This window comes from Mauremys reevesii, linkage group 14 (assembly GCF_016161935.1).
Source record: "Mauremys reevesii isolate NIE-2019 linkage group 14, ASM1616193v1, whole genome shotgun sequence".
NCBI lineage: Eukaryota > Metazoa > Chordata > Testudines > Geoemydidae > Mauremys > Mauremys reevesii.
In genome coordinates, this window is record NC_052636.1 from 26,877,233 (window position 1) to 26,886,386 (window position 9,154).

Genomic DNA, 9,154 nt, shown 5'->3' on the forward strand with positions numbered 1-9,154 from the left:
TTCTGACTCCATCTGGATCACCCCCCCCCCCGCAAAAACCCACCTTTCCAAACAGTCCTTCTTTCCCTGCCCCCTGGTTCTGCTTTCACACCCTGGGACCATCTCCTCTCTTCATCCCTCCCCTCCCCCTCAGGTGAGCAGAGATGGAGGCAACTTCAGCCACTGGAGACAGCCCCAGCGAGGGCTGCAGCCCGCCCGGGGGTGTTTGCAGACACAGGAAGGGAGCAGCTGGGAGCGGGGGGGGGCGGGGGGAGTGCTGGGAAGAAGGAGGCAGGAGAACAAATCCGGGTGGCGGGCAGCTCCTGGGGCGGGGCTCTGGCACAGGCCGGGGCAGGGCAGCTCCTGGGGCGGGGCTCTGGCACAGCCCAGGGGTGGGGCAGCTCCTGGGGCGGGGCTCTGGCACAGCCCGGGCGGGGCAGCTCCTGGGGCGGGGCTCTGGCACATTGTGACGCAGGAGCCCGGGCCCAGCAGCTGCTCCCTGGTGGCCACGTGCTGCCAGCAGCGCTGGAGCCGCCCGGGCCGGAGCGGAGCCGCTGTTCTCAGCTGCAGCAGGAGCTGCCCCCGGCCCCGCTGGGCTCCAGGTGGGGACAGAGCCTGGGCCCGGGGCTCCCCTGGGTGCGGCTGGCGGGGCGGGGCGGGCGGGGAGAGGCCGGCGCTGCAGGCGGGGACGGGCGGGGGGGGCAGGCGGGGGGTTGCTCGGTCTCTGGGCACCAGGAGCCCCGGGCAGAGTGTGTGTGAGTGTCCTGGCCCAGGCGTGCGCAGGGGAGCCCTGGCACCCCAATGCCCTGAGCCCCGGCTGGGAGGCTGCTCCTCCCGTGGGGGCTCCGGGGGGGGGAGGCTGTGGCGGCTGCAGGCGGGTGCTCGGCCCCCCCGGGAATGACCCGCTGCCGGCAGCTTGTGGCGCCTCCTCCGCGGAGCTTTTCCCTGGGGCGGCCTTTCCACTCTCTGGCTGTGGAGAAATTCAGCCCAAATCTCCCCATGTTGGTATCTCCATTCCCCCCCCCCAGTCACCCAGCCATGAATGGATTTAGCCCAGGAGGCAGGGTCAGTGTTGGCCCCATTGGGCAGGTGGGATCTAGGGCACAACGAGGTGAAGTGACTTTCCCAAGGCTAAGCAGGGACTCTGTGGCAGAGTAGAGACGCAAACCCAGAACACCTGAGCCTGAGTACTGTGCCTTAACCACTAGGCAACCTTCCCACCGAAGGAGAGGGAACCTCCTCCGCCACTTTGAGTGTGTGGGTGGGAGCAGGCACCAGACAGAGCTGCCAGGAGGTGGGGAGGGGGGTTGGATAGTTGTAGGGGTGATTTGTGGGTGGGGGGGGGTCTCTGGAGGAGGTGATTGGGACAAGGAGCAGGGGGTTGGATGGGTTGAGGGTCTGGGGTGCCTGTTGGGGGTGGGGGCGGAGCGGGGTCAGGGCAGGCAGGGAGCAGAGGGAGTTGGATGGGTTGGGAGTTCTGGGGTCCTGTCAGGGGCGGGAGCGGTTGGATGTGGTGTGGGAGTCCCGGGGGTCTGTATGGGATCTGGGGTGTGGATAAGGGTCAGGGGGGTGGATAAGGGTCAGGGGGACAGGTAGGGGTAGAGTCCTAGGGAGGCAGTTACGGGGTCTCAGGAGGGGGCAGTCAGGGGACAAGGAGCAGGGGGGGTTGGAGGTTCTGAGGGGGGCAGCCAGGGGGCAGGAAGTGGGAGGCAGTGGATGGGGTGGGGCTCCCTGGGTGCACACCCTCATGAAATGCAAAGGCGACGCCTATGGTCACGGGGTGAGCTACTTGCATCCTTTTCCTGTTTGTGCCGTTTCTTTCCGTCTCAAAACCTGAGAACAATTCTCTCTAGTTCTTCCCTTCTCTCGCCCTCCCCACATGTGGTTAGAAAACCCAAGGAGATTCCCTCGTTTTCCTAAAAATTATTGACTCTCTCGTCTCCTATTTTCCCGATTTTCTCCATAATTCTTAAATTCTCCTCAGCTTTGGGATGTGAACCCAGCCCGTTTATCTGCAGCAATTTGTCCTTGGGTAGGTGGAATTTGCTGTCCTGTGTCACCAGGGGCGGCTCTAGACATTTTGCCGCCCAAGCAGGGCGGCATGCCGCGGGGCGCGCTGCCGGTCACCGGGAGGGCGGCAGGTGGCTCTGGTGGACCAACCGCACGCGTGCCGGCGGAGGGTCCCCTGGTCCACCGGAGCTGCCTGCCGCCTCCCGGCGACCGGCAGAGCGCCCCCCGCGGCATGCCACCCCAAGCACGCGCTTGGCGTGCTGGTGCCTGGACCCGCCCTTGTGTGTCACTCCCCCAGCGTGGGTGGTGGTTAGTGGGTGCTGGCTGGGGGAGCCCGCAGACACGGCTGCCTCTGAGGGGAAGATGGGGGGGCTGATCTCTGCCAGCGACAGGACATGGCCGCACAGGAGGGGAAGGGAGGAGCCAGTGTCCCTATGGAGCCTGCCCAGCCCCTTTGGTTCTGCTCCTTTCCAGCATTTTGTTCAGAGATTTTATTACTGGGGAGGCTGAAAAATCTCCCTGTGGGCTTAGCCTGGCAGGAGGGGCCAGGTCTCCCCTGCAATAAAGAGCTGGAGCATGTTCCCAGCATGGCAGAACCTAGGCTGTGTCTCTGCAGGGAAAGATCCTGGGGGAATCGTGATGTGACATGAACTAAAGCCTGTTCTGAAACCCCTGCAACTGCCTTTCTCGCCCTGCAGGATGTCGTCCATGTTTCGCTCCAGCTCGTCCCATCCTCCCATGGGACAGGGAAGGGAAATGACTGCAGTGGAGCCGGCTCAGGTAGGGGTTATGGGGGGGTTGCTGGTGGGTTCCTGCTGGAGGGGAGGGACAGCAAACGCACCGGAGGAGGGAGGCTTGGGCAGTCTGGTTTGGAGGTTGGAGTAGCCAAAACATTCACAGGGGGAGAATGGGAGGAGGCCAGGGTGTAGCAAACCTGTTGGGACTTGTTCAATATGCAGCTTCCATTCTAGGAACAGACCCATGAGGTTAGAGGGTGGAAATGCTCTAATTTGTGGAACAGGAAACAACCCCCCTAGGTAGGGCTAGGAAAACGGACCAGACTCCCGGGGCTGGAGCCCGACCTGATTAACCAGCGGCTGCTGTGAGATGTGAGGGGGCACCCACCAGGGAGGCTGGGGGTGGGTTCTTAACCTTTTTCTTTCTAAGGCCCCCAATGTGCTATAAAAACTCCACGGCCCTGCACGTGCCTCGTTCTCTGCGTATAAAAGCCAGGGCTGGCGTTAGGGGGCGGCAACCAGGGCAGTTGCCTGGGGCCCCCTGTGACAGGCCCCCCCCCCCCAAAGCTAATTGCTCAAGCTTTGGCTTCAGCCCCTGGTGGCAGGGCTCATGGCCCCAGGCAGGGAGGTTTGGGCTTTCTGCCCTGGGCCCAAGCGAGTCTGACACTGGCCCTGCTTGGAGGCCCCCCTGAAACCTGCTCGCAGCCCCCCAGAGATCCAGGGACCCCTAGCTGAGAACCACGGCCTTAGGGGATGTGCCCCTCCCCCATACCCGGCTCCAGGGCTGGCCTTAGAGAAAATGGTGCCCTGGGTGAACTTGTAATTTGGTGCCCCCCATCCCCCCTGGCCCCCACGGGCTCCCCACCATCATGTCCAGACCCCGATGCCTCCCTCTAGTGCTTAATTTGTATTGAAAGAGGCGCCAGAGCTCAGCCCCGGCTCAAATTCAGCACTGGCTGGGCGGCCTCACAGCAGCGGCTGTTGGCCGAGTGCCCAGCTCTGAAGGCCATGCCACCGCTAGCAGCAGCGCAGAAGTGAGAGTGGCCTGGTGTGTGGTGTATTGTGCAGCCTTTGATTTTATGTGAAGTGCAGTTTGTAATGTGGCATTTCACCCCCGCGGGGTCGGCTCTGGTGGCGACAGTTTCAAGCTTAACAGAGTGAAAGTCGCCTCTGCTACTTGCTTCAAACGTACAGTCTCTAGGAACACACAGAGACCAAGGGTAGTGACCACACAGACATTCACAAGCACAAGGTCTAGTCGGTTTTACAAGTTTTATTAAAGTTACAGTTAAGGTTATGACGCCCCAAGTGCAGATAAATTCTATAAAGACCTGTGAAAAAGTTACAACTCTAGTTCTACTCACACCCTGAACAATAGTATTAGGGTCTGATGAGTCTCTCATGGATTGACCATCAGTAGAGGGATGGTTCCTGCTGGAGTTTCCCACAGAGAGCTCAATTTTCCCGCTCTGGGGACCCCCTTTATATAATGTGATTCTGATTATACCTCATTAGCATAGACACACGACCTGTATCTTGTGGTTAAGGCACATTTGGAAACAGAGGAGCCTTTCCAGAATTTTTTTATTTAAAATTAATCTTCTGGCTAATTTTTCACCCTGTTACCACTTGGTACCTCTTTTCCCATCATCTTAGGGCATCGGGTTATTCCTCGGCCGTTTACTTCTGTCAGCACACAGGAGGCTCCTGGGAGCAGCTTGGCCGGGGCAGCTCCAAGTGTGGGGGGAGGGGGCAGGGCTGCAGGAACAGTTGCAGGGGAGGCAGCTGAAGAGAAGTGGGGGGAGGAGAGACAGGACACCCCTGCTGGAGGAACCCCCTCAGCAAAGCCCCCCTGGACCGTCATGTCGTCTGCCCCCCACTGAGTCTGGCCCCGTCCAGCTCTTCACAATGAGAACAGCGCTGGGCTCCCTGCCAGCGAGCTCTCCCTGCACCTGCCAGGGCCTCCATCTCCTGTGTCCGTCTGTGGCTAATGGCGGGGGGATGGATCTGCTGGGAGAGACAAGGGGCTCTCGCTTCGTCCCCTCCCCCTGGCGTTTCCTGGATGCTCTGAGTGGGGTGTGGGGGGGACTCTGCCTGTGAGCCACCCAGAGCTTCCATTTGATTGGCTCCTCTCCCCCATGAGTGTGGGGTTGTGAGTGGGGCAGCAGGTACTGAGTGTTGGACTCTTTCTCTTTCAGGGGCCGGTGACCTTCGAGGAGGTGGCTGTGTATTTCACCAGGGGAGAGGGGGCTCTGCTGGACCCCGCTCAGAGAGCCCTCTACAGGGATGTCATGCAGGAGAACTATGAGACGGTGACCTCGCTGGGTAAGGAGTCCTGTCCCCTGGGTTATTAGAAGTTGTGGGGTCTCTAAAGAACCTGAGTAGTAATAACTTTATACCTTCATTTGTCATAAAAGTTTTGACAAGTTTCCTTGCCCCTGTTTTTGCCTCATCTCCCACCCACTAGAATAATTTTTAGACATTTGTCATCAGTCATTTTAAAATTGCATTTAATGCGTCGTTATTGGCTACATTAATAACTGTAGCTTTCATGCCTTTCCCTCATTTTAAGAGGAAAATATGCCTCCTGTAGAATTCTAAATTGAGTAAATAGGTGTGTGACCGATGCAGGGCTTGTGTGACAGTCAGATGAGCTCCTCTTTTGATAGAAGAGAGTATAATGTTGTCATTCAGGAGCCCAAAGGTGAAAGGAGAACAGAGCAATGTGAGAGGAGGAGAAGGGGGAGAGTAGATAATTCTGTTGTGCCTGGACATGGGGAAGGTGTGAGCAGGGTTAGAGGTAAGATGCAGAAAGGAGGGATGAGGTAGTGAGAGACGAGGAGGGAACAGAAGATGCTTCCAAGGTGCCGGGAGGTGGTGCTGGCTGAGAGTAAAGGGAAGAAGGGGAGGGGAGTGTGGAGGAAGGGCACTCAGGAAGTGGTCTGGATGGGTCAGTGGAAGGGAGGAGAGGTTTGGGGATCCAGAGCTGTGGGGGATCCCAGACCTTTAACCCCGAATCCCTCCCAAGCCTTGTTCTAGATCCTACACTCCAGTTTTCTTTCTGATCAGTTTCCCTTATATACATGTTTTCCCCAAATATTATTTTAACTCTTGACCTCCCTCTCCCACTCATTACGCCCTCCCCATATAACCTCCCCATCTCTGTGCACAGAGACCCCGGCCACCGACCCTGAGTACTTGCTGCATCCTCCCTCCTATAGCAGGGCCACTACCCAGGCACAGATGGGCAATTTGTTGATGATGTCACAGGGTGGTGGTGTAGCCTGTACAGTTTTTACACCTATAAGATTACGTATTGGGGCACAGCTCACCCTTGTACATGGCTACGCAAAGTTAATTGAGAAGATGAAATTTGGTGAAACACACAGAAACTTGATTGAATGGAGACAGTTATAACTGAAATCATAGGCAAGGATCAATCTACATAATGTACCCATCGCCGAATTGCTGCCGAATCCACGGGACCGGCGGACCTCCCGCAGGCAAGCCGCTGAAGGCTGCCTCACTGCCGCCCTCACAGAGACCTCCAGGGCAGCCCCTGTGGCTTGCCATCCCGGGCACGCGCTTGGATAGGCACTCACATGCCTCTCCTTTTTCACCAGTATGTGAGGATTGCAGCTTGTCCTCCACTGTGTTTGCTGGACTAATGTCCAGTTCCTGGGCTTTGCTTTCTCTCCAGGGGCTGTGAGCAGTGTGTGTGTGTGTGTGTGTGTGTGAGAGAGGTGGGAATTTTGGTGATACTTGTATGATGCCAATACACACCTCAGTTTCCGTCTGTGGTTGGTATTGCTATGATTAGAACGAGCAGGAGACATGAGGTGTTTTATCACGTAGCTGTCATGGGGTGATATGAATGGGTCATTAAGGACAGGCTGGGACCAACCTACATCAATGGAATACCCGACAGAGACAAGGGAATGATTGTCACCTGTCCATGGGAGGATCTCCGCTTGGTTGAGTGAAGCACACATGGACTCGTTACATTTTTGGGAGCAGGAATAGCTGGGCTCATAGATGCAGGGAGCTCTACTGGAGCAAAGACAAATGGACAGGTGCAGATAAAGGAAACCAAAGCGTTTTCTACAGCAACCTGGCTCAAGGGCATTGGCCAATATGGACTATATTGTCTTCTTCGCTTCCCTGTGCTAATCTAAGGACTCTCCGGTGCTGAGTTTCGGTTCACTAATGAACCCTGCTATGTTTTAACAGTCTGCCCAGTGCCACAGCAAAAACTTGCTCTGTGCATTGACTGAGGAACAGTATCTGAACAGGAGTGTCGTTCAGCTGGGCCTGCTGGCAGAGCTCACAGGTTGAAGTAGGAGTGTTGAAGCCAGAGGCTTTCCAAGCACTGTTTAAAAGCCCAGGCATTGCACAGATCCCATGGATCCATGACAGTGCCAGTGTGCCTAATGGGGAAAGGATATAAAACAAGACAAGGATCTAAATGCAAATTTTGCATGGTCCCCTCATCAGTGCTCATGGGAATCCCTGATAATTTCCAACGTGTATTAAAACCTTCCTTAAAAGCTCACCTCTTAGTTATCAGGTCATGTCAGTTATGTTAGAGGCCTTCCGCTTCCCTAGTTCTTGTCACGCAGACAGCAAGCAGCAAAAGACCAGAAGTCTGAAGCACAGACAATGCCATGTTTATTGGGGTTAGTTTCTAAGCAAGCATATTCCAAAGCCCTTCACACCAGTCGGGCTTATCTCTATACTCCCATAGAGTCTGTTCCCCAGTGTTTCCTTCCCAGCTCTGATGCCGCAGAGCCTGGCCTGTGTTCCTGTTCCACGTTCCCCCCTGTTAACAAGCATGATTCCAATTTCCCTTCCCCCTCCTGTTTATAGAGTAATATTCTCAGCTATACGTTAACCAATCATTGTACTGGGATATAATTCTTAGTCTAAGAACAAGGCCTCAGGCTGTCACAGTAGGAGAAGGCCCTTACAAATACAAACAGTGATTTTGATTCTCTCTTTTCATACTCCTGTAAGTAGCTAAGTGATAAAAATACACCTAAGTTCTTAAACTATAGGCTTTACAGGCAGCCCTGAATATCTCTGTTCTAACAGTGGGGTCTATCCCTTCCCCCATTCTGTGTCTGTCTTGTCTATTCAGATTGTAAATTCTTCAGGGCATGGCCCAGCTACTATTCTCTATTGTACTTTGCCTAGCACACTGGGGACCCACTGTTAGTTCGTTCTTAGGCACGAAGGTAATGCATATGATTAACAACTCTCCTGCCACTTTGAGCCAAGGAAGCTGGCCTTGGGATGGTACTGCTTAAAAATGAGCCGGGGGTAAAACCATGGACTATTCCTTGTGACAAGTATCCCACAAATTCCACTCACCTCCCTTGTTTTCTTTGCCTGGAGTAGGGCTTCCAGATTCCAAACCTGATGTGACCTTGCAGCTGGAACGAGAGGAAGAGCCGTGGGTCCCAGATCTCCAGGGCTCTGAGAAAGAAGTGCTCCCGAGAGCTGCCTTCACAGGTAGGGACTTGGTTAAACCAACTCAAACTCTGTGTGTGAATTCAGGAAACATTTGGGATGCCCTACAAAGACCCTGTGAGCTCTCCAAGTTCAGGATTGTTCCCTGCAGATGTGGAATCATTAGGCAGATGTGACTCATGGCTTCCCACCTACATTCTAACAAATGGCAGCAGGTCCCTGCCCAATGTAGCTTTCCCCAGAGTGTTCTGGTGAGATGCGGACTAAAGCTGATCCTTTCCTCTCTCCTCTGGGGAAGGGTTTGGGGAAAACCAGCTCCTGATAGGTTTGATCTCTCCCACGTATATTTTGGTTTCTTCATCGCTTTTTCCATTCCTCTCTCTGACATTTCCTTTCTCTCAGGTGCAGGGAGTGACCTGTGTCTGGATTCGCTCAGTCTCCCATCGGGTGTTGGGATGGTGAGTGAGAATGAGGAGCAGAAACCCCATAAGGAAGATGCTGAGCAAGTAGAACCACATGGAACGTTGTCAGGAAGATCCAAAGGAATGTTTCCGGGAGTTGTGCACTCCCAGAAAAAGAAACATCCTGTGAGACTCAGCAGAGGTCAGAAGAAAACTTAAGTAGCCTCTCAGACTTTATTCCACACGAGAGAATCAACTTTGAAGAGACACGCTACACATGCCATGAGTGTGGGAAAAGCTTCAATGGGAGCTCAGACTTTCTTCTCACTCATCACAGAATGCACATTCCTACATGTGCTCGAATGCAGGAAAAGCTTCAGTCAGAGCTCTACCCTTATCACACACTGGAGAGAAACCCTACATGTGCTCTGAGTATGGGAAATGTTTCAATCAAAGCTCTGCCCTTATCACACATCGGAGAATCCACACAGGTGAGAAACCTTATGGATGCTCTGAGTGTGGGAAACAATTCATTGATAGTTCAACCCTCATCTCACA